General features: G+C 37.0%; 1 protein-coding gene across 4 annotated transcripts in view; it reads right to left on the bottom strand.

Moving 5' to 3' along the window:
* Positions 1 to 26,244, bottom strand: part of LOC127966289 (erbin) — a 71,856-nt gene extending 45,612 nt beyond the window's left edge. For 2 of the 4 annotated variants that reach the window (XM_052567181.1, XM_052567182.1), the window contains exon 1: positions 25,808 to 26,221. The gene's annotated coding sequence lies outside the window, so the exon portion shown is untranslated. Of the gene's footprint in view, positions 1 to 25,807 lie in introns of all 4 variants that reach the window. The other 2 variants (XM_052567180.1, XM_052567179.1) reach the window with 2 other exon arrangements.
* Positions 26,245 to 26,686: the final 442 nt, after the last annotated feature.

The raw sequence follows: 26,686 nt of genomic DNA, 5'->3' as shown, positions 1-26,686 counted from the left end.
TGATGGTGAGAAGGAAACGTTCTCAGATCCTGTCGTACAGATCTATGGACAGATGGTACTTGAAGAGCCCACCGATGCATAGTGTGTCAGATCTAAACAGAAATGCACTGTTTCGGACAGTGCTGAAGATATTTATAGGAGATCTGGGTTTGGGTATCACTTCAGCATGGAGTGGTTTGTGCATGAAAAATAGGCCATGTTTGGCGGGAGGAGAAAAAGTGAGAGAGTGAGAAAAACACAGAAAACATCAAGTATAACCCTGAGAATATGCAGTCTGGAGGGAAGAACTGAAAATAGCAGGATGGCTCGTGAGCCGATGATCTGAAGTTTAGTTACAGCTCTTTGGAAATCTGTATCACTTGGCACAGTAATGTAGGGCAAGTTCTGCTTCAATACTGTAATACTGCAGGAGAGATTATCTGACTCAATACAAGGAAGTCAACATGAACTGTCCTGCTTCTGGAGGGTTCAATCAAGTCGCCTAGATATACGAGATTTTAACCTCCAAAACAGAAAGCGGTCAGAATGGTTCACTACATGTCAAACAGGTCAATGCAGAAGTAACTAAAGTTATCAATGTTTCCTAACCATGTGACTTTAACAAGTAGTTTGAACTGAAATGTGTGTTGGCAGTATGTGTCCACAACCACCCTATAATGATCAAATCCACCCAGTGTGTTTTTTTTTATCTCGTTAAATAATTTCCCCTTTCTCAAATGGAGCCGATCTCAGATGCGTGTCTTTGTGACTTCACACAGACAGGCCCCTCCCACAATAGTTTGATTGACAGTACATAGCACAGACTGGACTGGCGTCTTACCTTAGCCCCCGCCTGAGTGACTGTCATCAATAATAATGTGCTAATTAGTAAGATTCACAATGAATAAGGCTAAAGTAAATGGAAGAGGGGGCGGGGTCAGTAGGGCTCATTTGCATTTAAAGGAACATGCAATAAAACGGTTTGCTGTAGACAGGGCTGTTTTTAACAGGGTAAAAATGGTGTGGTTTATACTACCACTGATACATTTTAACCAAACTATGTTACAGACCTTTCATTAAGACTCTAAAGAATCATATCAACTTGAGGAAAATGGACATCCGATGACCCCTTTAAGTAAATAGAAATGACATTATGAAAGTAGTTGGATGAATCAAATAATTTGACTAGTCATCCAATTAGTCACATACAGACTAGCTTGACTAGTTCATAAACATACACACACACAAAAAAAACGAAAACAGACTGATTTACGCAATTATTTTCAAATCAACAATTAGAAACTAAACTTGATTTATTTACATTTGATAAATATACAGTAGTTCTCTAAAGTGTTCTAGATTAAATTGTGCATGCATTGCATGAGACTTAATGGGGAGATTAAAAATGTTGAAATTAAACATGATTTTGTTTTTGAACAAGATGAGAAATAAAGAAGACCTGATAGTGTTTAATGTTGAGTTATGCAGGGCTTTGGGTTAAACTAGGAGCATTTAATACTAGCATTTATCAGTGATGTAACAAAATATTATGGGTGTGACGGTTAGTATATAACCGTGAGACCGGCGGTTATAGTTGAACACCGTCATTAGAACTCTATAACTGCCAAAACCGTGTCATTAAAAATATTTTTTACAAACATTTTTTATCAAAAATTATTTTCATTTTTTAGATAGGATCATAAGATGCGCAATATATCGGGAGACATGGTTTTTACCACTTAATGAAGTTTTGTAAATCGTCAGACATGATATTTACCACTTCATAAAATTTTGCTTTGTAGAAAACCTTTCTTAAAAAACGAATTTCGTTTTGAACAAATTTTATCTTAATTTTAATAAATGTTTCATCAACCAATTGCATGTATTTTAATAAATAAAAAGCAAATATAGCAGACAATGATAACATGATGACATGGAAGCACCAGCGCGCCGCGTTCACTTGCACTGCACTGTGAACTAGAGCGCATCTCATCATAAATGAAACTCAGCGTAGGCCTATGCCTCATACATTAGCATTGCATGGCTTTTTTTTTTTTGAGGCTCGCATCAGCAAAGCATAGACCGCAAAACAATCAGCGGATGGCGGGTGGGTGCGCCTTTTAAATTTGCTCAAAAAACTTTGGCGCGGATGATGAGTTTTGGTGACAGATCTCCTTAATAAACGGAGGGTCTGAAATCTCTGCCCCTTTACCGATCAGAGCGCGCGCTGATACGGAGTTAACCCGCTATCTCCAAGATCAACCAATTGACCCTACGGTGACGAGACAATAAAAGACGCTTTTTGTTTTCTGTTTTATAGGTATTTCTTAAAATGGAATGAATTAAGAGATGTGACTTATCACACTGTGCTTAACATGCTTGCTAAATCTTGTCATAGAATTTACGTCTAAATTAATCCCGTTCAAATAGAAACATTTTAAATCTAATTCAAGATATTTCAAGACAAATTCTGTCCGTCTTCAGACCACCTGCCATTACCAAAGTTCCTATTACTACGAATACACCAAAGCAACTCTGTAATGATTAAACTTTGTCTGAGCAAATATTATAGATATTTAAGATACTATTTAAGAGTTTAAGTTCATATATGACTAAGAAATACATCTGATGCACATGAACCTAAATCAACCTACTTGGGCAAATACATGGTCTTAAGGAAGTTCTTCTGACGATGCAAATTACATCAAAGCATGCAAACCATATATTTATTGGTCAGTAAATTAATTTGGTTTTTGAAAGAAATTAATACTCAAATTAATCCAGCAAGGATGCATTAATTTAGAATATTACAGAAGACTTCTATTTCAAATGAACGGTGGGTGTTCGATTTAACTTTCCATTCATTGAACATTCACTGAGCATAGCTGTTTTCAATATTGATTAGAAAAGTTTTGATTATTTCTGAAGGATCATGCGACACTGAAGACTAGAGTAACAGCTGATAGACAGGTATATTTATAAGGTCAATAAAAATTTTTTGCCTGAACTATTCCCTAAAAAAATAGTTTAGTAGCTTGTGTTTTGGAACTTGCTCTGTAATACAGGATCAGTGTTGTTATCATCTTGTTCTTATCTGGCCTGTTCTTGGGTGTACAGCAGGGGTCAGGTGTCATGTTGGTCGGCTGAGGTGTATGTGAGTCCAGCCTGGAGGTGAGGGGTCACATGTGAGCAGCAGGAAGGCTGGGTGTGCGTTTCATTCTGTCACCGGCTGACGAGCGCATCTCCTCCACCTCCAGCTGACACAGCAGGTGCCGAGGCCTCTCTCAATAATTCAGCAGCCGAGATCGCTTCAGAGACGCCCAGCTTACAGCCAGGACAGGAGAGATCTCTGACAAAGTCAACGTGGATTCCTTAGTGTACGAAGATAAACTTGGGAAAGGGTGAAGCCGAGGTGAAAAAACACTGGTATCGGTGACAAAAGCAGCTCAACTGGTTCGTCCAGTTCTGCTCCACTGTTTTGGTTTTGGTTCTCACCGTGCTGTTCAATGCGTAGTGGTCTCATGGCAGTGAGGCTAACAAAACCGCTATTGTCCTGGCGGATCTGCTCTGAACTAAAGGCAGGTAATCAGATCTCGCTCGATTAGCTGCGCCTGTGCCACATCGCCAACATTGCAGTCGTATCATGTATGGAGACTTGAGAGGGAGCGTCGCACTTATCGGTTCACTTACTCGCCATTTAATTTGCAATACTTCAGGTCGTAGTGTTTGAAACCAAAATAAGATCCCGATATGGAAGTTGATGTGTTTTGATGTTGTAGTATGACTCCAAAGTCTGTATTCTTCTGCCAGCAATGCATAAAGGAAGTGACACTAAAACTAGGTAACCTATTTTCAAAGGATATTGTTCAGAAAGGTACAAAAAAGGGCAGTGAGCACAAGAGTCCAATCACTACAGTGATTTTACCACATTGTGTAAAACAGCAATAGGAGAAGGATGAATGTTCAAGAAGTGATTCAGTTACGCCACCATAAACAACTCATCAGCTGAGCACAACAGTCCATTAGTCTAACTGGATTTTATTTACATTGCCAAGAAACCTGACACACTAAGACCGAGTATCAATTAGAGATGTTCCGATACCCTTTTTCTCTTCCCGATACCGATTCCGATACCTGGGCTCAGGGTATCGGCCGATACCGAGTACTGATCCGATACCTGGGTGTATATCTGTATATACAGCTGTATATACTACTAGCCCTGTGTAAATTGCTAGATGTTAAATGTAGATGTTTTTATGGTGTGCTTCAGACAGATCCCTCAATAAAACATGAACAAATACATGGTGAACTACTGTATTTATTACAGTATTTTTATTATCTAACATGAATTTGACAGTATTATTTATTTTCTTATGCAAAAAAGAACTTCAAATGCAGCCAAAAATCTAACACCGCAAACTAAAAAAGGTATTTAAGTTTTACAATATAACTGTATAAAAAAACTGCAACAAATAAGTCTAGGAATATAAAAAAAGATCTATTAATCAGATAATCTCTAACAAGTAAAAAACAAGTAAAAAACAAGCAACCATCTAGGCATAATTATTATTATTATAGAGATGTATTATTATTACTGTAGGCTACAACAGTAGCTTTATATATTGTCAATTTACTCATGTAAACCAAACATTTATTTTAATGGGCTGCCATGAAGATCTTTGAGTGTCTGTGTTTATGATATGACAGTATTCTCAAATGAAACGGTAAATTCTCATGAAGTGACGGTTTATGCGTTCGTGTCCTCATGACACACAGCAGAGACTACAAAACAGCGAGCTCTCGCGCATCTGTGCCAGTCACCCACAGAGATGTAGATTTTGCGGGAGTAATATTTAAATAGTATTTTGCAGTTTAATATTCACAGACACTAGTATATATTCGGCTACTGTCTGGAGCCCTGCGTTTTGACTTACACGGAAGCGACTGAACGCAGTTGCCGGTACTGAATATACTCGAGAGTCTGTAACTACCGGTACTACAGAGACATACTGCTAACCACTGATCTATAATATAGTAGCGGCTTCACTGTCTTTTGGCAGTTTAGAATGTGATGAGTGATCCAGTCATATATAGATAAGGGCTGCTAACGCGTTTTCATTTCTTCTTCGCTGCTCTAAACAGGGGTTGCTTGTGGCAACACAGCACAACTTCCTGTGTTTTCAATGCATTTTGAGCAGCGAAGAAGAACCGTGCAGCGGTTAGGCAAAGCTTGCGGTCATAACTAGGTCTTTTTTAAGAAAATGGTATCGGATCGGTATATGGGTTCATGTACTCGCCGATGCCGATGCCAGAATTTGTTGTGGTATCGGAGATATTTCCGATACTAGTATCGGAATCGGAACAACTCTAGTATCAATCAAATCATGTGCAATCAGAGGTACATATATAATAATTATATAAGCTCTTTGAATCAACACGGATTCGGCACTATTTCAGAACATATTCTATTTTTTAGGAATGTAAGGTCAAGGCTAAATGGTGTTTTTAGGCAAAGTGTCCCATCATTCCCTCTGTGATTGTCCTTAAAGTCTGCGCGTCATACAAATTCCTCTCTTCACATTATATAAATTATATAAAATGTTCCATTACAATCTTTGTTTCTTTATTTTCTTGATCTATTTTTGCTATTTAAATATTACATAAAAAGTGGGGTTATTTTAGGGCTGTCAATTTAATTTGGTGTCGTTAATAATGAGAATTATAAAAAAAAATTATTAATGCATTTAACAAGCCCTGGCCCAGACTCATTCTGCATCTTACATTGCATGCAGTTTTTTTTCCTGATTATATGCACAACTGCAAACGTAATGCTGATCTTTGGACAACAAGTCAATATTTACATTTTAGACACAATACCGTCAAGTACTGTCTATTTTTGGCTCACTTTTGCCAACAAAAAAGCCACAGCCAAACTGTTGTCCATCTCCAAACAACAAACACAGTGTTTCATTACTGAAACAAAATGCAGTTTTTAACAAATCGAGTGGGCCAATGATTCAGTGATCCATTCATAAAGTCACTTGCTTCATTTCTGAGTTAATCGGTTGAATAAATAACAGAATTAGTGCTGCAACGACGCGTCGACGTCATCGATTACGTCGACTAGAAAAATACGTTGACGTGCGTGAAATGCGTCGACACGTCACACTGTTTGTTTACATCTCATGTAATGGCATACTGGGAATGGAGAAAGTTGCATTCTATCACAAAAACAGAGACCACTGTTATCAAAAGTATGGGAATACTTTAAACAGAGGACAAATAAAATGGCCCTTTGTTCCCTTTGTAAAACCAATATGGTGTACCACGGCAGCACAACTGCGATGCGCGAGCACCTCAGAGGAAAACATCTTGGCGCTCTCTGATGTTATGGTTTAACTGGTTACCGTGTGATCTGGTGACCAACTTCCTGGTTCAGGTCTGATACTCTTGTGCTTGCGGCATTCTGAAAAGTTGACATGTTTTTTAACTCTAAGCGGTGCGGATGCGCCTGGAAAAAAACGAGCGCGTCGCATCGCGCCGCTTCCATTATGAGCGCGCTTATCGCACTCCTACAATGGAAATAACGAACTTGAGCGCGCAAAAAACTTGATATGTGAACGAGACAACAGTCACAAACCACCGAGCTACCCCGAGCTACCCCGAATCAGCTCCAGATCTCTGGAAACCATGCTAAACCATAGCAGAACCCTGACTACATTTTATGGTTTGGTTTGTGATGCTAAAGAACATTTCATGACGTCTCAGACTACTGTAAATTTATGGCTACTGTGGTTTAATTATAAATGCTATCATAAGCTCATATTTACCATAGTAAAATAATTTTCTTTGCCTCTTTATTATTTTATACTGTAAAAACTTCAACCACATTGGTTGAAAATGAATAAAGGTTGAAATATTATATTAGAAGTTGTACTTATATTTTTTTGTAAAGTTATCCAAAGGATTCATTAGCTAATTTAAAAAAAGAACATTAGATTAATTAATTTTGTTAAATTGTTTTCTGTTTTACATGTATTTTTTTTTTTCGTATTATGATGCTGTGTCTACCTGCCAAGGGACTACAGATGACAATTAGCTCTCTAGCTAACTCTGGCGCATTCACATGTTGTGTGTAAAACAAAAAAAATTTTTAATTAATGTGCATTGTCCTTTTTAAATAAACAAAAAATAATAATAATTATTTATTGTAATAAAAATAATCGTTAGATTAGTCGACTAATCAAAAAAATAATTTAGAGCTGTCTTTAGTTGCAGCTCTAAACAGAATGATTCAAACAGTGACATGATAATTAAAATATTTCTTTCTAAAAACACATTTCTGTAATGTCTATTCAATGCATTTCTTACTGAAAACAATACGGACGGACAATATGTACAGACGCTGAATTGCAAGCACTTGTAGCAATGTAGCACTGCCAGTTGTCATTGAAGATTTTAATCCTCCTTTCTATTTTTTCAATCTCTTTACGTATACATCAACATTCCATGTCCATTATTGTGAAGCAAGCGAAACACAACAAAAGCACAGCGTCCTCCATCCTCCTGTTGTTAGCGTTCTTCTTCTTTGTTAATGTTGAATGCAGCACACAAATGACATCGCTGTGGACCGGCTTACATCACGTCCTAGTACACACTGTCGGTGCGAATGCAACCCTTTAAATGGTACTGGGAAATAGTTCACGCAAAATCATCTCAGTACTTAAGTACTGCACATTTCGTTCTGGAACCAAAGTGGTGCGAAAGGCCCTACTGAATCATTTCACCAAAATATGTAACACTAGACCGATCATCCTCATATTTCTAGGGCAGAACATCATCCTCCCTTTGAGTAAAAACTGCAGTTTGTCACAGTGCAGAGGAGAAGCAGCATGAGCTCATTAAAAGTCCTGTGCTTGCATTTAGTGGCAGACATCTGACCACTATTCCACACGGCCTTATCAATTATGAGTGAGCTGCTGTTTTTAGACATGCGATCCTCTCACCTCTCGCTCAAACACACTCGGGCAGGGAAACAGAGCCAAAAGACGGCCGCATTAAACCGGCGTCAGCTGCTGAGCTTTTAATTAAATATGAGATTAGCTGAAAATGTGGAAAAACACTGAAAAACAAATGCCTCTGGGTCCCGTTCATAAGTCAGCAGGAAATTCATGTTTCAGTGGCAGCGTGGGGATCCATTTGATCCTGTAAATAGGAAGTCAAGGAGCTTGTTATGAAGCCCCAGTGGAACTGAAGAGCCCAGAGAGAAAAGAGGAGAGAAAAACAACAAGATGAACCTCAAACAACTCTCAGTTTCTACAAAAATATGAAGCAGCACAACGGTTTTCAACATTGATAGTAATCAGAAACATTTCTTGAGCACCAAATCAGCATAGTATTATGATTTCTGAAGATCAGGTGACCCTGAAGGCTGGAGAAATGATGCGGAAAACACAGCTTTGATCACAAGAATATATGATAATTTACACTTGTAGATTGACACAGAAAACAATTTTTAATTGTAATAAATTTTCACAATATTACCTTTTACTGCATTTTTATAAATAATAAATGGAGCCATGATGAGCATGAGACGACTTTTTTTTTTGTTTCAAAAAAAAAAAAAAAACATTGTATAAGCACACACACACACACACACACACACACACACAAACACACACACAAACACTCTCTCACACACACACACACACACACACTTGTCAGATTGCCTACAAGAGATGCATTTGACCAATTGACAATATTCCGGCAAGTGTGAGCATGAGTAATGTGTGTTTGAGTGTGTGGGCGCTTCGGCTGCTAAATATGACAGAGCATCAATGCTGAGCCTTTTAGAAGTGCACATGAAGTTTTCTTTAGGCGAGAGGTGATCGCGTGAGCTGCAGGCGTCGAGTTGACCTCTGTACATATAAACACATTCTCAGTGTGTAGTTGTTTGTGTGAGATTTACTACTGCACCCCTATTCAGTGTCCATCTATTGAATGGAAACAAGCAGTTGAAACATTCTTCAAATGATCTTTTGTGCTCCAGTGCAGTAAGGTTATTGAGTTTGCCATGAGGTGGCACAGATGGGTGAACTCCTCTCCTTTAATAAACTTTTGAACATTGTGCGGTCACTGAGCGTCACTCGTCACATCCTCCAAACAAACAAATGTCAAAGCAGCGCAAAATCTGCCTAAGAGCTTCTTATGCGGCGTCTCTGACAGAAGCACAGCAGAAGAGAGACGAACAGTTCACTTCCTCTTGTGCTGTAACCACCACAGACACATTCAGGTCAGCAGATCATCTTCATGTAAATTAACCACTGATGTACCTGGAGATTATCTAGCAGATGATATCAAACCCTTTCACTTTCCACAGAAACTCAACAGACAAAGGTATGAATCAGGAGAGAAATACGCACAGGCAAGCACTGTTTACTAACAGTTCGGTTCACAGATTTTGATTTGAGAGGACAACAGAGGATGGACTTTTTCGCTGGAGGAAGCATTAATATGAATTATGGACCGGTATTTTGGCCAATAATTACCAGTATGAAGTTAAAAACATCTTAATGGAAGATTGGTTTCTTACAAACACACAGCTTTTTGTTAATCGCTGGACTGGAGTGGATTTTTGTGATGCCTTTATCGGCTGTTTGGACTCTCATTCTGACGGCACCCATTCACTGCAGAGCATCCATTGAAGAGCAAATGATTTAATGATACATTTCTGCAAGATCTCCAACAAAACGTATCTATATCTTGGGTTTTTTCCATCCAGAACAGAGCAACACAATGCTCTGGTGTGGATACTATGGTGTTGTGATGGTTTCTAGGGTATTATATGTGTCTGTCTGCTGTCTCAAGTCAACAGTGCCCACCCATATGTCTGTACGATATTCTGGTCTGTCAATGTAAGCCTTTGGGATTTCTGGCTTGTTTATAACTGGAGGGACAGAGATAATCAAGTCGTCCCTCATAAGTCTGTATTTAAATGGGCTCATTAGTACAGACATCGTGCCTCATTTCTATCCACAGCACATCTTTTAAGCGTGTGATCCGTGTGAGATGAAATTGCTTCCTTGTTATATCATGTATTAGTTTAAAAAAAAAAAAAAAAACAACATGCCTCATTTCTCTCTCATTGCTAAATATAGACACGGGCCTTGCAGTGTCTGCAAACATTTGGGAAGTGGGAACTTTTGTTTCTCACATAGTCTTCAGTTCAAACCAAAAAAAAAAAACAGACTTGCACTATATGGTCAGACTTCTGTGCTGTAATGCAGTTTATAAAACTGGGGTCAACGGATCCCTGGGGGTCCATGAGGGAACTGAAGGGGGTTCACGAATTCATGAAAACAGTTAATCTTTATTACAATCATGAACATGTCAAATTGAAATGAATAATTGTAAAATAAAAAAACGATCTAAAATCACTATCTAAAAATAAACCATAATCAATTATCATTATCATTATCAAATTAAATTAATAATTAAAAAAGAATTTTAAATCATAAAACTGTAAAATGAAAATAAAACATACAAAATAAAAATTCACAAACTAGTAAAATTAAAGAAAATCATTAGAAAAAATTAAAACAATCAAAATCACTTATTAAAATGTTTTAATCATAAAAACGTAAAATTAAAATAAAAATTTTCAAATGAATAAAAATGAATGACTAACTAAAAATCTATTTAAAATGTTACATTAAATAATGACTAAAAATAACTAAAAATTCGATCAAAAAGTTGTGAAATTAAAATATTTTTCAATAAAAATTTAAATTAAATAAAATTACTTCTTTAAAATAATTAAATAAAAAAAAAATAAAAAAGTCAAATTTAAATACATTTTAAAACAGAAATAACGTATATTATTTGACCATTAACAGGCATCCTTTTAAAATGATTAAAAGATTGAACTCATAACTCAGGGGGGAAGTTCTGGGGGAAAACACACACAAAGATATGTAGTATACAGCGTCTTTACACATTTATCTGGAGAGTGAGGCCACTGCTGCAGGGAGGCATGCCATGATAAAGGAAGTGAGAATGAGATCGGCCTTGGAGCAATGGACATAACAGCCCCTTTAAGACAACAAACCCTCTAAGATTTAAACTGGAACCGAAGGTCAAGGAAACCTCTGCCCTAAAGGCAGTCTGGGTTATGAGGCCAAACACCAGACACCTCAAGTATAAGTCAAAGAGCAGACTGATCTCAGGCCTGTGGCTACAGTACAGCACTGGAGAAACCAATAACGGAGCTACCAAACTGACCAAACGAAAGCTGTTCTAAAGAGACCAGACACACTTCTCAAACAGCAGATAGTTGAACTAAAATCTACACAATGTCGCTCTTTAAGAACAAAATTTAGAGATAAATTCAAAATCATAATATAATTACAAACTCTTTTTGATTAGGTTAATGTACACAAACCGGCCGAATGGACACATTGACTGGACCTAACATAAAGAAGAAGACCTTTTAAGAGAAAGTGTTTTCAGTGTGTGGACAATACAACGTGACAAACACAGCCGTGATATACAGCACTTGTGTCATGCTACACCACTGCCTGCTGGAAGAGAAGCGTGTTAGTGGAAGAAAGCAGCTTTGGTTACTGAGGTCTGCACACTGTAAGCAGACCACGTCAGAACAGGACGATCAGCAGAGGAAAACCAGAAGAGACTACCGGCTGCATGGAGGAACGTCTCTGGTCCTGAGCACCATAAACAGATTCATACCACGAGCAGCGCTGCTTTTCAGACCTCCAGGGCCGACTCTTTCCAATACAAAACTACAGTGACTGAACACAACGGCACAACAACGGACCTTAAACGTTCAGGACAATACTTCAACACAAGCAATAGTGGGTTCAGCTCTGTTATCAGATTTCAAAGGGAAGTCAAAAAATAGATTTTCTGAGCTTAGTGTGTAAAATCACATATTTGTAACATTTAAATAACAAAATAAACCAAAAATCACAACTAGCTACAAAATTATAAACGTGAAAGTAAAATAAATCTTAACATTTATGCATCAAAAATGACAATGCATTCAGGCTACACATTTTTTACCAGTATGTGTTCCCTGGGAATTGAACCCACAACCTTTTGTGCTGCTAACGCAATGCTCTACCACTGAGCCACAGGAACAAAATTAATTAAAACAAATTAATAAAAACGCACAACAACAAAGGTAATTTTAAAATACAAACAAAATAAGTTACTAAAGATATATTCAAATGTGTAAGTAAATTATTTTAAAAAATCAACAACACACAAACTTTACATAAAACCCATGTTTACATAAGCAGCATCACTAAACTGTAAACAACTGTTTTTAATGGTTAACATATTAGCTTAAAAACTGTGTTTGTGAATATTTTGTGAAGATTGTTTTTTTAAAGAAATTATTTCTTTCATTTAGAAAACACATTAAATTGATCAAAATGACAATAAATTAGAATAAAGACAATTATAGTTTTTCTCAAATAAATGGTGTCCTTTCTATTCACCAAAATCATTTCCATAAAAATATTAAGTAGCATAAGACAAGTTTATTCATAGAGCAGATTTCATACACTATAATAAGATATTTTACAAATATAAAAAAAAACATAAAAGTTTAAATAAAATAAAAATAAAGGTTAAAATAAAAAATAAACCATATTCTACACTGATAAGTGCTTTTTGAGCAGCATATCATTATGATTTCTGAAGGATCATGTGACACTGAAGACTGGAGTAATGATGCTGAAAATACAACTTTGATCACAGCAATAAATTACATTTTAGGATATATGACACCACAAAACAGTCATTTTATACTGTAATATTTCACAAATTTAAGGTTTTACTTTGGATCAAATTAATGCAGCTTTGGTGAGCAGAAGTGGATCCTTTCAAAAAAAATAAAATAAATAAATTTGACAAACTTTTGATAAGTAGTGTACATGCCATGTTTGATACTTCATATGAATCATAATAATGATGATGCTGTAGGTAAAGCATTATTTTTCGACTAGACAACTGCAGGCTTCTGGATCCGGTAAATGAAGGGAGAGGTATCAGAAATCAGTCTGTAACGGGACAACCTGCCGCTGCTCTAAACACCTCCACATTAAACCTGTCTGGTTAATATTCAACAGCACCAACCACCATGCTATGGAAAAACTGTATCAGAGTACAGCCTGAGCAATAACAGGGCTTCAAAACAGCCTGTAATTCATCGTCGTAAAGACAGATACATTCACACCTGTGATAACAGCCAGTGCTCTTTTACTGGAGTGCTGCACTGCTATGAGTAACAAAGACGTGCTACTGATAACAACAAAGCAGCTTATTTTCAAATCTGGAAGCGAAATGTGATTTAATGGCACTTCAGAAGACTATTACAGTGCATTCGTGTCATTCGTAGAGTTTGACACCGCACACAAACCATCGTCGAGCTGCCAAGTATCTAAGTTCATGTTCCACAGAAGAAAGTCATCCAGGTTTGGAACGACACAGCGGTGAGTGAATAATGACAGAGCCGCTATTAGAGAGATTTAGATGATGACAACAACAATATTATTTGGAACAGCTGAGCATTATGTGGTAGCCTGGCTGCAGTTGTGTGTTTGATGAAAACAGCACATGTTCATGCACTCGTCTCTGTCGGAGGATCTAATCCAAGACGCCCACACTGGCAGGAATGAGGAGGCTGACATCATCAGCTCCCACTCCATCCCAAGATAAAACAGACCCTCTTCCTCCTTCAGCAACATTCCGTTATGAAAACAATGGCATTCCATGGATTGCTCATTAGAAACGTGAAATTCTAAAACTGCCCTAACAAAATACAATAAAAGATAATTATTACTCACGAACACTTTGTCTTAAATGAATAGCATAGCCAAAAATGAAAATTTGCTGAGCTCACCCTCTGGCCATCCAATATATAGATGAGTTTGTTTCTTCATGCAAACACATTTGGCGAATTGAAGCATTACATAACTTTCTCACCAATGACTCCTCTGCAGGGAATGGGTGCCGTCAGAATAAGAGTCCAAACAGCTGCTACATTTTTGTTTAGAGATGTTTTGCATGTTGTTTTGTTTAAAATGGTGCTTGATCTGGGAATATTTTCTCCTGATTCAGATTGAAGTCTTAACTTGATGGACTGGAGTGGATTACTTGTGGATTATTGTGATGTTTTTATCAGCTGTTCGGACTCTCATTCTGACGGCACCCATTCACTGCAGAGGATCCACTGTTGAGCAAACGATGTAATGCTAAATTTCTCCAAATCTGTCTTTATTAAGAAACAAAAACTCATCTAAATCTTGGATGCACTGAGGGAGAGTACATTTTCAGCAAAACATTTTGCCTAAACTATTAAAAAAATATATTTTTGAGCACATATTGTGAGAAATAACTATGCACTGTTGTAATTTGCTGATCAAGTGTGACATTTACAGTGTTACAGATTTCTATTTCCAATAAATGCTTTTATTTTGAACTTTCTATTTATCAAAGAACATGAAAAAACATCACATATACAATTACTCTTCCATTTTTTATTGTAAATGTCGAGTAAATATTGTGTGAAATAACTATTCATTTTTGCGATGCTTCATTTGCTGTATATATCTCAAACCCCCTGCTCTACTGCCATCAGCCATTGAGAAACCACCAATAACATGATGCAAACAATGTGTCAGAAATCTAAAACTCAATGACCTATAAAGGAAAATAGCAGACTGAAGAAAACAGGAAACAATTCAGACTGTCATAGTGAGCTTTCGCTACAGCGTTCCCTTGCCTTTTGAAAGGCACTGTGTTTGCCAAATCCGGCCACAGAGGGTGTCTCTCAGCCTGCTGACTGTATGCGGGTAACATGTCTACCATCTGCCAGGATCAGCCACATAAAGACCTACAGCAGGAGTCTGGAAGATGAACGGATGTACAAAATGGTGGTGTAGTGCAAACAAGAAAGTGAAAGTCAATGCCAGGAAGAGAATTTGGAAAAGAGCAATAACATATTGCAATTCTAACAACTCCATCCAAACAATCACATTCCCAAGAGACATCAAGAGCCTGTTGAATGCGTTTGTTGTGTTCATTAAACAATACATGCATTCAAACATTGTGTATTACTTATCAGACAGTTATAGCTACATTTATGTTGTGTTCCCATTTATTCCTGGTGAATCTAGCAGACGGATGCCAACACACTATTGCAAAATCAAAGTCATACACTGGACGTCCTGCAGAGTTCAGAGTGATGCGAGGCTTCATGATGTGTGGATCAAAGAGGCGTACATGTACACGTGTGTACATTTAAATAAACTGCGTCTTTGTCTTTCCGTAGTCGCTGATGTTTTCTCTGGAATTATAAACTGACTCAAAGGTGCCACACTGGAATACAAATATCATTCACAGAATATATGCAACCCACAACTTCCTCTACATTATTTCTGTGTTTATTTTCCTTCTATGTATAACACTTGTTTCTCTTATGTTAATGCTGTAGTACAGCTACGGTCCGACAATTTAAGAAAAGAACAACAACTATATTTCAAGCAGTTATTTTGACAGCTGAAGGTTTTGTCCCTGGTTCGATTGGGCTAATATGGCATCCTTACAAAAGTTTTTTATTTGCACAGTCTCGATTTAATCAGTCAACTGATCTTAAACCATTCAATTGCAAAAAGGCATGCAAGACAACTACATCTGTGTACAGCAAGCACAAAGAAAGCCACATCTCAGACCACGCACAAGCCCAGAACTGATTCCTCTTTTGTGTCTCATCATGTTTTAATGGACAAATACACCATACCAATATGAACATGCAAGCGATTTTAAAGCATTCACGTGCAAGAAGATGCAATAAACAGTGTGTGTATGTGCACACAGAGAAGGGTTCAAGGCAATGCACCAACCACGAATTGAGTTTCTTTCTGCGTCATCTTATGCTTGAACAGACAAATACAGGAAAAAAGGTATGTCAAAATAAATTTGAATGTGAAAGTACAGACTAAATCACTGTGTAAGTCTGACACACATCACCAGAAATACGCCTGTTGTTTCTATGCAGCATCTAGAAATAAGATTTTAATAAATGCAATGTGCAAGTTAATCAATAAGACATAAACGCAAGTAATGTGAATCTAAAAAGGCTAAAAATCGATTAAACCAATCTGATCAATATTAGTCTATAACCAGTTCACACATCAATAACAAGACTAAAATAAAAGGTCAAATAAGCATAACTGAATCCCACAAATCATTTACACTGCAATACATTGTGGATTTGTCACGTCACATCAGTCCCTCCACAGCGTTACTAAAGCCAGATCTCGAGGAAAAGTGAGGCATGCGCTGTCGCGTTACTCAAAGCTGTTATTGTCTTGTTTACAGATATTGTCAATGATCCAAAATACTTGAGGGCAGTAGAAGTCAAGTTATCTGCAGCGGTGACATACTTCTGAAGGCTGAGGTCCAGAGAGGTGGTTTTAATGACCACAGAGAGGGCAAAGGTCAAGGCAGCTCTGGGCCTGGGAAACACTGCGTCTTCACGGTCGCTCCATCAGACGACAGCCATACGTCTCGTACCAACAGTGCTCCAGGGACATGCACTGCTGTGGTTAAACACTTGTTTTTTTAAGGGTCTGTTGGATAGGTCATGAGAAATGCTGGCTGAATGGATGTGGAATGAGGAAGAGAAAAAATCATGGAAATGTCTGACGTGTCTTCATGAGTTACAGTGTAGCCAGAAGCAGAACTGTAGACGAAGCCGTTTCTCTCAATCTGGAAATACAAGCCGTCCCTGACAATGCAAACGCTGACCTAAGAAAACACAATCCACCAACAAGCTCTTTTTTCAGCGATGTGATCTGAACCTGCGATAATGGACATTACTGTACAATATGGACTGTAATGACACTTCATTTCTGAATGAGCTTTGATGGACAAAGCTGATCAATAGCCATGCAAGCAAATCAATACATACTCAAACACTGCAATCACTTCCCATGAACTGATGACTGAGCAACAGTCATTCATAACAGCTGCTTTTAATACATCACGGTACTATTTTCTTGAAGCTTTTCCAAAACTTACATCAGCAGGTTTTAAAATGCTTGCTCGGCGTAGAAATTGATTTTGGGCACGTCTCAATTCCCTTCACCCCCAAAACCTATTACAGATATGAACTGAAAATTCAGGAACTGCATTATTAATAAAAAAAACCATCAATGCATTTCTTAAGTCTATAAAACACATTCCATACAAAAGGTGATGGCAAACTCAATAACTCTATTTTGAGCCACGATCAACACTATCTTGTCATTTTGCACACTTGTTTTGAATGTAGCTTTTGCTGACAGTACCAGGCAAGTCCAGACAATAAGCAGAATTAAGATCATAATCTTGCATGGATGGTAAAATAAACAACTTTTATCCACTCACTGTTGATGATGTTACTGCTATTGATGCCACATACAGAGGAACATATTAAGACTCCCTGCTGAAACTACTGTGTGCATGAGAAACAGGAAATGGCACGTCTAAATCGGTCACCACGCAAAATTTAACCACCACAGGTTGGATTGAGTCAAACTTCAAAGCGAAACAAAAGAGTCCTGTGCATATTTCTGCTGGTCATACCTAAACACGGCGTGAAGCACGACATACATGCATGGTCCTGGTGCTAGAAGACACGCAGCTGTGAAGGAGAAAGGCTGAAACTGCAGCAATTGGTCTGTCTGACAGTCACTTACTTCTGCTCTAATTCCTCACAAGTCCTTTTATCATCCTCTTGTGCATTAAAGGTTTACTGTCAGTACACAGGACGACCGTGCTGAACCCTTGAGAAGTTACACCATGCTAATATATATATCTGACTTGCATGTAATTATCATCCTACCTAAGAATGCAGAAACATTGCTTTACAACTGGTTTTCTTTATTTAAAGATCGTGCTGCACGATCCAAGTTTTGAAATTTGATTAACAAACAGGATAAAAAGAGCATCACGTCACTGACCCACATAAGTGTGAGATAAAGACAGAAAGCCGGCCTTTCAACAGGAACCCAGCAAAATCCAACCAGTGTTTTCACACGCTGAAACAAACGGTAGCATAAACCACAAAGCCCTTTCATCACAGAGGAAAACGCATATGCCGCTCAATCTGAAATCCGTGTTTACAGTCATAAAAGTGAGATTGTCACATTAGGTTTTATTTGCTTGCGTTGTACGGCGATGAAAGAGGCTGAAGATAAGCAGGATTTCAGTTTGAAGCTAAAGCAGCCGTGTGGTAGGGCAAAGAGAGGCAGATGTTGGGGTAAGTGGGTCACAGAGACAGGCGTATGGACGGAGTAAAGCTGTCGGCACAGATGATAGATCTGCCGGACAGAATAAAATGTCAAATGTTACACAAACTGATGTCGGTCCCCAAAATAAATGCTACGGGTCTCCAGTGATGTAAACATCCATTCAGCAGGTCTGCAAGCAGAGTGAGCTTATTTTGCTTCTAAAAATGGTTTCCACACAGTAGCTTTCCAAGAAACAATAAATGATAAAACATGACTGGCTCAAAAGAAAGACATCTGGCAACTTTGTGATCTAAAAATAACTGTTTGCAAGCAAGAATCTAGCTCTGCAGAATTTAAGGAAGTTCACTCGACAATAAGAACTGCCATCATTTACTCTGCAATCACATCAACAAAAGATTATATTTAAGCAGAATATCCTAGCTGCTTTTTTAATTCAATGAAAGTGATATACATAGCCGTGCTTCTAAAATGAGCACCTTAAAAAGGAAAGACTCGAGGACTATATTTCAAGTCTCATGAAGAGATATGTTAATTTTGTTCTGTTCTTCACACAAAACCTTAATCACTATGCAATGAAAATCTCCTCCTCTTAACCTCTCAAATATTACAGACGAGGACCAATGGCATTTGCCATGACTGACATTATATATATATATATATATATATATATATATATATATATATACACACACACACACACACACATACATATATATATATACATATATATATATAAACTACTGCTCAAAAAGATCTTTATATCGAAAGACAATAACACTTTTATTCAGCAAGGATGCATTCTATTGACTGAAAGTCACAGTAAAGATTCAAGAAATAAAGGATTCTGTATATTCAAGGAATTAGTACTTTGTATTTTAAGTCGCAAACACTGTCAAATCAGCATTTCTTGAAGGATCATGGACACTGAAGACTGGAGTAATGATGCTGAAGATTCAGCTTTGATCACAGGAATAAATTACATTTTAACACATATTGTTGCAGAAAATAGTTAAAATTCAACTTCATAGAGGATTGGAACAAAAAAAAAAAGTGTCAATAAATGACAACTATTTAATTTTTTGCTTTTAAAAAGACAACAAAGAATATATGATTTCTATAGTGTTTTTAACATTTCATTCAGAGTCCTGAGCACTTGCACATCTCCACAGCTGACCTCATCAAACCCCCTCAGCGCCGATGACAAACATCACATCACACTCACGCCAGTCGTGACTCCAAACAAACTTGATGAATGCAAATTACACCTCTGACCTAAAAATTATACATCCAGCTATTTGTTTCGGCCTCCCTCTGATTTAATAATGACATGTTTTGTGTGAAACAGTTTCTAAGCACCAGCCACAACAACATCTGCCTGAAATCGGTTACTGTGCCACACACACACAGCCATACTATAACTAATTCACACATTACTTCAGGCAAATCTTTTCAATGCAGAGTGAGAGTTATCCAAGGCCAGAAATGCACTTACACACGTACGCAAGCACATGGCCTCGCTGTACAAAAACAGCTGACAACGTAAGAGAGTAGGTGGCCATGACTTCAAATGTGTTCCTCTGAACAGAAATGCCAACCTTGAGCTCTACACTAAAGGTAAGAAAAGACTCATGTAATGATTTGCTGTACATTTTACTGAAATGTCCCACATCAGTCTTTACGCAACACACTAAATGCAAACACAGCATGCATTTGTCTCAGATGCTCAATGATGTTTCAGTGTGTTTGATCGTGGAGGAAGAGAAAAGGGTTCAGCTGAACATCACCTGGAGAGATGTAGATATGGAAATCAGTTCGGCTCTGCAGATCACATTTCATGACAGTTAGCAGGATTAGTTTTGTTAACTCAGCTTTTGACCATAAAAGAAAAGTGCCATCACAGGGGTATTTAAAAACGGTCAAGAAGGGGGTTTAATAAAACTGGACTGTTTATGCAGTAGAAAGCCAATGTGTTTTTTTTTTCTTTTCATCTGTGCTATATGGGTAAGTTAACATGCAGGTAATATTGGGCGAAATAATACACACTGTTCATTTACCTATGACAATATGACAATACAAAGCTGGTTGAAAAGTAGGGAACTTGTTCTTTAAACTGATGACAATGCATCAGTTTACTTAAAGCAGTTTTTTATATTCAATAATATTATACTCACTACTATAAATAATAACATAGTAGTTCATTAACAAGCTATTGCAAAATCATGTTCATGATCGCAGACAATTTAATCGCGCAATAATGAAATCAAGGATATTGTTTTGCGATTATGAAAGCTGATGGCTCTGTAATAAACGCTGCTCCATCTGAAAATATGTGAAAATAACATTTAATAACATCTTTTTTCCAAAGCGTTTGAAATAAATCCTTTATTGAGATGATGTGGCTTCTCACGCAGAATAAGACACACAATATTTCATAGCCTTTATTCACTGCTAAGAATACAATGTTGATCAGCATTAGCATTGTATTATTATATACTTTATTACAATAAAAAATTATAATAAGACTAAACTCATTTAAACCATATATTGCAGTAGCTGTGTGTTTATTAGTCACGCTGGATCAATGAAAAGTTAAATCTTCTGTTTATTCATTTTGAAGTTATCGCAATGCTTATAAATCTGTTGTACTATATTATATATATTGCGTTTCAAACATCAACAACCTGTTATCTTTGGTAGCTAAACTTCACATAACTGATTATCACTTTCATTCTCTGAAACCTGAAGATCCAGTCCAACTGTAGCACACAGAAGCGCTTCTCAGAGGTGACCACTGAAGCCAGAAACCACGTCCACAAAAACTATTTCTTGTTCTAAATGAAATGTTCATCCACCTCCTTGTATAAGAGAGGTGTGAGTCATTTACGAAGTGCTCTTAGTGTGGGAACAAGGTCCACGGCGCAGCAGAAGTGTGCGGTGATCGTCTCTGAATGTGCAGAAACACTCGGAGAGAAGAGTCCAGCTCTCACTCGCCTGACGTTAATGGAAACATTCCATAGCACTTACACACATCTGTGTCTCACACACACACACCAGAGAAACCTATCTAGAAGACCAGCCTAAATACTTTCTCTGTAGCAGACAGTACATGTTTTTGAAGAGGAAAAGATGAGTTTGACATGAGGAGAACGAGTCTGCCTCAAGCACTTATTATTTTACATAGTTAAATCTTTGTCATCTAAATCTTCTGAGCTCAACAGTCTGACTAAAGCGATACTAAAGATTTATTTTTGTTCTCAGTACACACAAATGATTCTTTTGGAAGATTCAATTGAACTGATTCACAGTGCTTATATATCACTTGACTGTAAGACACAAGCTTGTTTCTGAGTAAAACTGTGAGGTGTGTGAATAATAACAATAGAGAGTCACTGTGTCACTAAGGTATCAACTGGTAAATCATTATAACGTTACGCAAGCATTTCAAAGAATAGCATGGTGTGACTGCGCTACATAGCCCAAAAAAAGCATGGTAATACCACAGTATACGTCAATAAACCTAAGTAGGGTCATGGTACTTTTTTCCTTTCCAAATACAATATTTGAGACCATCTGCATAACAAAAAAATGACTTCGCTAAATCTTTTCAGATCTGATCAAAAGAGCTTTACTTAAGTAGGCTTACACACACAAGAAATGTGATAGGAGCTTAAAGTGCAGAAGTTCGAACTTTTTTTAGGATTTTGATAAAGCTTTACTATATGATCCCATTAGTTAACACTAACCAATGAATTAATTAACATTAACAATGACCAATACATTTCATGTTAGCTGAAGTAAATTAAATAACATGAACACTTTATCAGTATATTTTATGGTTAACAAACTAATGTAGGTAACTTATGTTGACAAATGTAACCATAATGTAAAGTGTTTTATTATTAAACTGTAAAACGGAGCAGATTGCGTGCTGCAGGGAGAACACTTTTTGCGCGATGACTCAGATGAATGAGTGTATCATGTGTAGAGCAGCAGTATGTATAGCAGCCAATCTTTGAGGAGATCTGAAAATGACTTTACAGTAATGCATCAGTGTGCTGACGGCGGCTCGGCTGAATTCAACGGCTCTGAGGTTTTGGTTTGGAGTTCAGATGCACGAGCCACAAATACATCCACACCTTATAATGTTCTGAAAACAGCGTTCGTCTCAGGATCCACTTTAGAGCGGCTTGTTTCAAAAGCACCTTGTTACTACTTAATCAAAAATAAGCACTCAGGTTCTTAATTACATGTGATTTTGTTTAGCTGTCTAATGTTTTTTCTTCAGAATCATGAGAACCACAATTTAGTTCCATTGGGCAAAAAATAAAAACTAAATTTTATCCAGGATCATGCAGTTCTATTTTGCACACAAACAGCTCTTAAATACTCTTTTTATGTAGCCTGTTGATTTTTGTTCATGGTATACAGCTGCCACTATATGGTTTGCAAAAAAGAGACACAGGATAAATGTTTGATATCATTATTTAAAAACACTGGAATGTTAAAGAATCGGAATTGATAAAACTAAAATGATACTAAGAATTTATTGAAAACAATTTTACAAAAATAAAATTTGTATAGGCCCTATGTTTTTTTCCCCCTGGATTTATAAATGTATTACCAAAAATTGTGGTAATCAAACAAATGCATAATGCACTAATAAATGTTTTAAAATGTAAATGCAAAAATGCTTGCTACAAAGGTTTACTGCTAAAATTAAAACATGAGAAAATGCAACAACAAAAAAACACAATAAAACAATTAACATGCTGTGGTTTGGTATACTGTTGTCTAGTGACCTCACCATGTTGCATACATACTCCAGTGAGTTGCTGTTTTTATTATTATTATAATAATCTATTTTTGTGCACAAACTCAAGCAAGTTCTCAGAAGGAAGAAATCACTTCTGGTTCATTTGTCACACTGCAAAAGGAAGGTCATGTGGAGTACATTGCATTGTGGGATACGCTATTTTGCACAGTCTGCTCAATATGGCTATTGTGACTGCCCGCATTAGAGATATTCTTGCCAAACCCGTGAGATAATGAACACCCGATGCAGGAGAAATAAATAAAACTTTTTCTAAATGAAGTGATTTTCAGGTTTTATATTAAACTGAACACTAAACTTTACACATTGTTCAAGATTGTTAGATCCGGTTCTTGCATAAAGAGCCATCTGAGGTGCACATGTGTTATTCTTTATTTAGACGAGAGAGTTCTTCTGTTTGCATTTCTCATGCACCTGCCCTAGAATTAGTTCAGCAGATCACAATACATTAGAAAAGAGCACAGGGTTTCAGCTCAGGTCTGTTAAACAACCCAATCCTTGAGACTTATTCAAAGAGACCTCATTATATGAAATGCTCAAAACAATCCGGTGTGACCTACAGACAAACCCTGAGCAGAATCTTTCCCGATTAAAGGTCAGACTCGCCGGATCCGTTCCAATCTGTTTGCTCCTGGATGCAGAAAACAGGGATTAGCCACAGGAGAGATGAGCCGAGCAAGTGGCAATAATCTCCCTGAAGCCATCTTATCCTATTAGCTTCATTTATCACCTGCTAAAACGATCCGCTGGACCAACAGCAATCAGACCAGAACCCTGTTGATATCCTGGGTAAAATCAATAGAAATGCCCACAGGAGCTCTCTTATATCTTAACTGTTTCCTCTTGACAGCAATCATATTAAATGGAAGGTGCCTTCACTTTCTCTGGAGAGACCACAGCGGGGTTCCCACATTTTTCATCCAGTCATTCACAATAATAACCCGTAAAAGTATTTTTCTAAATAATAGAACATTTAAGTGAGAAGCATTTTTTAATACTATTCATAAACAAATAAAACACTTTTTTTTTTCAGGCCTGTAACTTTGTTTTATATTTTTAATTTCTAGGGTAAAACAAAAATATATATTAGAAATTACAAAATTATTTATTATTTTATTGTAAATTAAAATGTTATTATTATTATAAACTAATTTAAAAACACAATATTTATATATTTTTTTTTATTCCCTCATATTGCGAGCATCTGCAATCGAATGTTAGATATTTCACTATGAACTCATTATTGAAAAATAAACAATATTTCTCCCAAAATCACTGTATAAAGGATTTCAACAGAAACTTCAAAAGAAAGGGAGACTGGACATGAAAAATACAATGAATGATACAGGAATAACGACAACCAAATAAACAGCCAAACCAATTCTTCTCAAAGAAAATACGATTTAAGTTTTTCTACTTCTAAATGTCATGCTTAATCCAATGTGTTTGCTCCAGTTTCTTTGTAATTTTTCTATGAGACATTTGAGCAATTTTTTTATGAAATATGTTCATTTGTAATATATATATATATATATATATATATATATATATATATATATATATAGATAGATAGATAGATAGATAGATAGATAGATTGATAGATTGATAGATATAATTCCCAGTGTAGTCCAAGCTAAATTCACCTTGCTAGTACTCACTGAAATCACTGGATTTTGCTCAGGGTAGATCAGCAATACACTTGGCCACACGTTTGGATGATCTAATCAACTGTTCATGTATCACCAACATAATTCTTATAAGGTGATACACCACTGAAAACAATGAAAGCTATGAGAGCTATGAAAGAGAGCAATCTGAGTAATAACAGCTCCCTCCGGGTCACTTCTGATGGCATTTCTCATCATCCCATGACAGAGGACAGCAGTGTACCCATTCATTCCTTCAGCATGAGCTTGAATGGGGCCTAAAATAAGAAGCAGCCCACAGCCAAGCCTCAGATGTCTGGAGTCACGGACTGATTCACAGATTCAGATCATCACACTCTTTAACAGCACTCACACACTCATCTGATCTCTCAGTAATCAGTCAGGTATCAACACAAACCCTGTTTTCACCCACAGAACCTGCTCCGAGCAGGAAGTGATTGAGAAACAAAGACATGCAACGCTGATGAGTCCGAGTGATGTTAAGAGACACAATGCCAGTAATGTATCTATTAAACACACTGTAAGAGACACTGCAGCAGATAAGCCTCGTTAACCACACTGTCCTCTCAAAAGCAGACAGACAAGAAAACAGGATGTTTATGAGAGATGGTGGTTAACGTACTGCACCTGAACGGTTTAACCTCATATCTGTCAATATTGTTAGGATAACATATTTTATGTTGATTAATAAACATTAAAATGTGATGTTTTCGTGGTATAAACATGTTTAAACAGCACAGTAAACATACTCACGTAACATTACGTTCAGTCAGTCATGTCTGATTTTACACTCGCTTTACTCGCTGTATTGTAAAAACCCAAGGGTGTATGAATATGTACAAATAAAGCATGAATTATGTAACGCTACAGAAAAACATTGAATTTGAAAGAAATGGGAATTAGAAATAAATAAAAAAATAAAATAAAAAAAACCTCCGCCACCGTTCTTAGCATGATCTGGCTAACAGTGAGGAAGACGCTGAAGGACAAATAAAATGTCTCGTACTCACCTTATACCGAACCTTTCCGTTATTTTCCTTTCATTTACGAGGGATAAAACCATCCAGCTAATCCATGTGGGTTAGTTCACGACTGGAGACACGGAAAAACATCACAAACCCTCCCGAAATGCAGCGCAAGATGCTGGAGAACCGAAGAAATCTGCTGCTAGCTGCGCGAGCTAATACATTCTTTACCTCAGAGAGCGACGGAGAGTTTCACACAGCTGCTGGGAAGTTTACTCGCTGATACAAAACAAAGAGGTTTCGACGAGACAAGTGAATTACAAAAAAACAGGTTCCGTGTAGTAAAAAGAGCGACCGAAAAGGTCGCCGAGATCACTGGTTTACATTGAGACGCGGAGGAGCAGTTACTGAAGTGATGGAGCAGTGAAGCAGCGCTCGAGCTCTGGACACTCTGCACTACAGTTGTGCTCGTGATTCAGAGAATCGTTCTTCTGATCGGTTCTTTTGAACAATTCGATGGACCTGATTCTGTAAGATTAGAACGATTATTCACAGTTTGTATTATTCGTGATAATCGGGATTTAAAAATGTATTATTCAAATCTAGTGCGATTAATCGCATTCAAAATAAAAGTTTTTGTTTACATAAACAATACACACACACACACACACGTACATATTAAAGAAAAATATGTTGCATTTATATATTAAACATATGTGTATATTTAATATAAATATATACATGTATATAAATAAACACACCAATCTGAAAAACTAATGGAATGCATAGTCGATATAAAAAATGGATAACGAGTAATTTTTTACTGCTAAATTCTGAAAAAAACAGAGGTGTTAATTATAGGACCTAAAAACTCTGCTTGTAATAACCTAGAACACTGTCTAAGACTTGATGGTTGCTCTGTCA

This window comes from Carassius gibelio, chromosome B10, assembly GCF_023724105.1.
Source record: "Carassius gibelio isolate Cgi1373 ecotype wild population from Czech Republic chromosome B10, carGib1.2-hapl.c, whole genome shotgun sequence".
Classification (NCBI taxonomy): Eukaryota; Metazoa; Chordata; class Actinopteri; order Cypriniformes; family Cyprinidae; genus Carassius; species Carassius gibelio.
This window is presented reverse-complemented; position numbering and strand designations above follow the sequence as displayed.